Source organism: Meriones unguiculatus, chromosome 8 (genome assembly GCF_030254825.1).
Source record: "Meriones unguiculatus strain TT.TT164.6M chromosome 8, Bangor_MerUng_6.1, whole genome shotgun sequence".
Taxonomy (NCBI): Eukaryota; Metazoa; Chordata; class Mammalia; order Rodentia; family Muridae; genus Meriones; species Meriones unguiculatus.
Genome location: NC_083356.1, coordinates 43,873,463 through 43,879,478, shown reverse-complemented (window position 1 = coordinate 43,879,478; position 6,016 = coordinate 43,873,463). Strand labels below are relative to the sequence as shown.

Here is a 6,016-nt window from a genome sequence, read left to right as displayed (position 1 = left end):
TTAAGAGTATTCCGGAAGGCACTAAGGACATGGAATGTGCTTTCGTAATAGAGTGTATGCTTAACATGTACAGTTAAGTGTATGCTTAACAGTATAAATTTCATCCTCAACATCAAATAACAGTAGCAACCACTGTCATCATTTTTGCAGGGAACTCTAATACATATCCTGAAAAAGTATCAGATTATAAGTTTGTGACTAAATAAATGCTTACAACAGGAATGTATTCACAAAATCACCTCTAAGAGCAAGAAACATACTATGCTCTGCCTTCTTGAAAACATATCCACATCCCTGTTTAATTAATACTTCTCTCAGGGTAAGTCACACAGTAGCCTTTAATGTTATTTGGTTATGTTAATTAATTGTTGACAGTCTATGAAGGGACTACGCAGTGAATATCCTTCATGAGTCACAGTTTTTATTTTATTTTATTATTTTTTTATCTTTTAGGAACTGATTTTCCTTCCACCTCTTTTCTCCTTTGCTCAGGCGTCTGTGAAGGGGCTCAGGGTTACCCAGTGCTGGCTCCAACCCACTCGGTGGCCTGCGCTGAGGGAGCTGCTGACCAGTCTTCAGTGGCTGGCTGGGCACTCCAGTCTTCAGTAGAGAACTCTTGGATGAGTACAGAGGGCACCTGCACACCCTCAGAACAGTCTGCTACTTCGGGCTGAGCAGCAGTGAACTCAGGAGCTGGCACAGTCCATTTGCTCTGTAATTCCTCCTTGGTCACGGCCTTCTTAGCAGCAGCCTGCTCCTCATTCTCAATCTCCTCTGGGTCTCTGTAGAAGTAAAGATACACACGGTATATACACACTCATATAGACACATAACACAGGATAAACCTACTAAAATCTGTACATCTAAAGAAACTAATCAAGAGAGAGGACCCTGACTAAAATGCTCAATCTCCATCCTGAAAGGCAAAGAGGATGGAAACCAGAAGAAGAAGAAAACAGGAAACAACCTAGAAACCTGCCACAGAGGGCCTCTGAAAGGCTCTACCCTGCATACTATCAAAGCAGACACTGAGACTTATGGCCAACTGTTGGGCAGAGTGCATGGATTCTTATGTAAGAAGTGGGAAATAGTAAGATCTGGTGAAGACAGGAACCCCACAAGGAGAGCAACAGAACCAAAAAATCTTGGCACATGGGTCTTTTTTGAGACTGATACTCAAACCACGGACCATTCATGGAGATAACCTAGGACCCCTGCACAGATGTAGTCCATGGCAATTCAGTATCCAAGTGGGTTCCAAAGTAATGGGAACAGGGACTGTCTCTGACATAATCTGATTGGCCTGCTCTTTGATCACCTCCCCCCTGAGGGGGGAACAGCCTTACCAGGCCACAGAAGATGACAATGCAGCCACTCCTGATGTGATCTGATAAACTAAGATCAGAAGGAAGGAGAGGAGGACCTCTCCTATCAGTGGACTTGGGGAGGGGCATGAGTGAAGAAGGGGGAGGGAGGGTGGGACCAGGAGGGGAGGAGGAGGATCTTATGGGGGGGGGACACAAAGTGAATAAAGTATAATTAATAAAAAGAAAGAAGTAAAGGTCAGGCATAATCTCCCATGGGTGCTCATGGGAGATAATGCCACACATGTGGAATACCTCCTGGACCAGCATCCACAACATCAGACCCACCGAGTGAGCTCCCTGTTGTTGCACGGGATGGCAATGTCCATATAGAGCAGAGGAGTATCTGCATTGCACAGAGCAATGGTGGGCAGGCTGACATAAGAGGCCTCCATGAGGGGCTGGTGGTCAGCCCCAGCACCAGTCACCACTAGAAGCCATGGCTTCCAAAAGGCTGCTTGGATCTGCTTAGTGAAGGTTCCAGGTCTGAAACAGCCAGCAATTTGAGTGGCTTTAGTGGCAGCAACAAATGGCAGCACAGCTCACTAGCCAGTGTTCCTGGAGGAGATGACGCTGACATCAGCAGGGTCCTCAATGGCAACAATAGCCTGAGCTGCAAACAGCAACTTCTCCCAGGTCCTCTTCAGATTTATAATGCAGATACCATCACTCTTCCTTTTGTGGAAGTATTGTGCCATCTGAAAGTAAAGGTTGGGGCCACCTAAGTGGGTTCCCGAGGTGAGGAATTTGAGGAAGTCCTCCTCCTTCATCTACAGGACATCAAGGGCTCCGGACATTGTGTAAGTTTCCCCTTTAAGTTTCTAAGTTACGCCGGGAATCAAGAGAAATGCCTTATAGACCCATCCCCAGGCAACAAGGAAAAACAGTTTTTATTTCTATACTTTCTTTGTTGCTTCAGTTGTAGTTCATTCGCGCTCACAGTGCCGTAGTATTCCTTATGCGCACATATATTATTTACAGATTGAAGATTATAGACAATAGTCTAGCAATAAAAGTCTATAAAGCCCAGCACTGAAGACTTTTGGATGCTAAATATCACGTTGTTTATGTCTTGCTGATTTTGATTTAATAACATTAGAGGTTTGTTCAAAACCTCAAGCTGGAATGTATGTCTGTGAGGAGGACTGATCGCTAGGGTTTGATTTCTGTCTTGTTTTGGCACACATCAGCCTTTAATATCTTCTTGCTCTGGGGAAATTTCCATTAAGTGATATTATTTCTTTCTTACACTCAATTTTTAGAAAGATTAACTAGTACAGGCCTCCAACTCTCTTTTTCTGCCTTAGATCCACACCCCAAAGTTAAATATCCAGTCAAAAATTATATGAATTATATCTTTCTGATAGCAACAGTAACTATATACATCAATTGTGTAAACTTTTGTCCATCATACTCTTCTGTGTTAGTATATATGTAAGTATAAATATATATATGTATATATATATATATATATATATTTCTATGGGTGAGTTTATATATACATACAGCATATGTTCATATCTAAGTATATAATTGACTGTGCAAGTAATATGATATTTGTCAACCAGGAATACTTTGTCATTTTAGAGACACTTGTGGTTGACATAATTGCAGGGTGTGATTGCTCCACTCCTGCAGTGACAAACCCTAAATTGCACAAGAGAGTTCTACTGCATGTTTGTCTAGCTGTATTGATCCCAAAGAGGAGAGTATGACAATATTTTTCTGTGGCTAGATCCTGTCTGTGTGTCCACTATATTTTGAGATCTTGTTGCTATATGCAATGATAACTCTGCAAAAAGTTAAATCCTTAATCATCACATTTCTTTCTTTATCAAGTAATGTTTCTTGCTTTAAGTCTGCTTTGGATGGCATTCTCAAAGTTAAACCAGCTTTAACTTTTTAGTGTCTCTCTAATACTTCTTTATAACTGTATTTTCAACTATGTTTTTTTTACATGAGTTTTTTTTTTGTTTTTTTATTTTTTTTACTGTATACGTGTTTGAACATGGGACTCAAACTTCCTGTAGAAACAGGAGAGAAATGTGGCCTCAACTATGTTTTTAAACATGAAATTAAAAGGTTATTGTTCACAAAAGATTTTGCTCCTCTCCTGTACTATTCTTGATAGTTTATTTGCTGCATTGCAGACTATTGAATGTTTGTAATGCCTTGAATTATAATTCATTTAAAATTTATTAATTTTATAACTCAAATTGTTTCAATTTTGGAAAAATATATCTTGTTTTTCATAAATATAATTATTCATTAAAGACTCTCTAGTGATTATAATTTGACAACTAGAAAACTGATTTGATTTTATGTAAGTATTTTCTTATGATGTTATGGACTAGATCAAATGTGTTGCTTCTGAACTGTGCCCATAGCCTTTTAAATAACTGTATTTAACTATTGTTATTATTTTGCTGCAATGAATTAAACTCATATCATGGATGCATTCCTCAACTGAACTATTTCAGAGCCAGATGTAAGGTTTTTTCCCATAGATACAATTTTAAGTCCACAGTAAAATAATAAAGTTATAAAAGTTGATATTTATCAACAAAAACAAAATCACTTTATGACTCTAAAAAAGATCTCATTGTAATGTATCACAAAATTCTTCATTTACGGCTTTTTCTGTACTGGTAGCAGTTTAAATCCCTTATATTTAATAGTAATTCATTGTGAATTCTATTTCTTTATGTAATTTTAAGTAAGAAGCTTATTGTTTATCAGATTAATATTTATTTTCATGTATTTTAAAGATTTATTTTCATCTGTGTTTGTGTGTATGAGTTTGTGTTTGTGTGTACATGTGTGTGTATATATGTGCAAAGGCCAGAAGAAGTGGTTGTCAGCAAGCTGATGTGGATGCTGAGAGCTGAACTCAAGTCCTCTGGAAAAGCAGGGAATGTCTCCAACCCTGATATTTATTTATATACAATACACACATATGTTAATATTTTCCACTCTTTTCTTCTTTTTTCATCATACAACTTGCAACAAATGTTTCCTTATTTATATGATATTAGGTGGACATTTACTTTCTTTCTGTACAATAAAAATGCCAATCCATAGTCAGTGTTAGCTGTCAGATTTGTGTGTGTGTGTGTTTATGTGTGTGTGTGTGTTTACTTCGAGGGAGGGAGAATTTTGTCCTGTTTTTTTTTTTTTTTTTGCTAATTTGACTCCATTTTGCTTTGCAGTTGTTTCACTATCATATGTCTAGATGTTTCTGTCTACATGCTTATATGAATTTTCTGAATTTATTTCTTTCATGTATTTTAGAAAAATGTTTTATAACTATGGCGTCCTCCTTCTTCTTCCTTTCTTGTTCCTCCTCCTGTTCTTTGGCTTGCTCCTCTTCTCTTAGAGATGAGGTCTTGTCATGCTCTCCAGGCTGGTCTCAGACTAGTGGCCTTAAGCCATCCATCCTTCAACCTCAACCCCCCAGGCAGCTGGGACAGCACAAATACATCCCACCACACCGAGCTCACGTCATCCTTCTCTGTTCTTTCAGGTAATCTTTGTAACTATACATTTACCATTGGCCTGTGATTCATTTTATTTGCTTCATTCTTTCCTTCCCATTCTTCTTTTTTCTCTTTAAGGTTTTCTTTCTTTCTTTCTTTTTGAGGGTGATTTGAGTAGTGTGTGGGAATTTTGTTTTATTCTTGAGACAAAGTATTTTTTCTCATTTTTATTTTGTTGTTTTAAATTTTTTTCACTATTTATTCATTATATATCCCTCAACTCCCCCAGTCCCACCTTCCCTCCCTCTTACCCTAGTCCACTGAAAGAGGAAGTTCTCCACTATTGCCATCTGCCCATAGCTTGTTAAGTCTCATCAAGACTGCTTGAATCCTCTTCCTCCATGGCCTGGCAAGGCTGCATCATCAGGGGTGAGTGATCAGAGAGCAGTCAACTGAGTTCATGATAGATCAGCCCCTGATCCTCTCACTCAGAGATCCACATGGAGACTGAGCTGCCAGTTGGCCACATCTGGGCAGTGGGTCTAGGTCCTCTTCATGTTTGGTCCTCCCTTGGTGCATCAGTCTCTGCAGGACCCCCTGGGCTCCAATCTTTTAGTTTTGTTGATCTCCTTGTGTGGCTCCTGTCCCCTCCATGTCCCTCTAATCCCACCCCTCTCTTCCTCCGTAAGGCTCCCTGTGCTCTGCCACAAGTTTGGCAATGAGTATCAGCATTGAGATTAAGTCTTACGTACTGTAGTAAAGCATCAAAATCACTTCGTATAACCTGTGAGGATCTTAAACATCTGACCCTCCTGCCTCCTTCTCTCAAGTACTACAATTACAGACACATGACAAGACAAATAGGTTATGTGTTGTTAGAGTTGCTAGAGACTGAACCAAGGGTTTTGTGAATGCTAAGCAAACATTTACCAACTGAACTTCATCTTCAGCTAAGTAATAGATGTATTGTCTATTTACCTGTTCTAGAAGATTGCTGATTGCAGTTTCAATTGGGTACACTTTCTGATAAGCCTATTTATAGGGTTTTTTGTTTGTTTGTTCGTTTGTTTGTTTGCTTGTTTTAATGCCAATGCTCCACAGTCAAGAATGGCCTGGAACTCACTGTGTAGACCATGCTGTTCTAGAACTCCTGGTATGACTCCTGCCTGAACATAC

General features: G+C 39.2%; 1 pseudogene; it reads right to left on the bottom strand.

The window, feature by feature from the left end:
• Positions 1–514: 514 nt before the first annotated feature.
• Positions 515–2,161, bottom strand: LOC132655960 (small ribosomal subunit protein uS2B-like; annotated as a pseudogene).
• Positions 2,162–6,016: the final 3,855 nt, after the last annotated feature.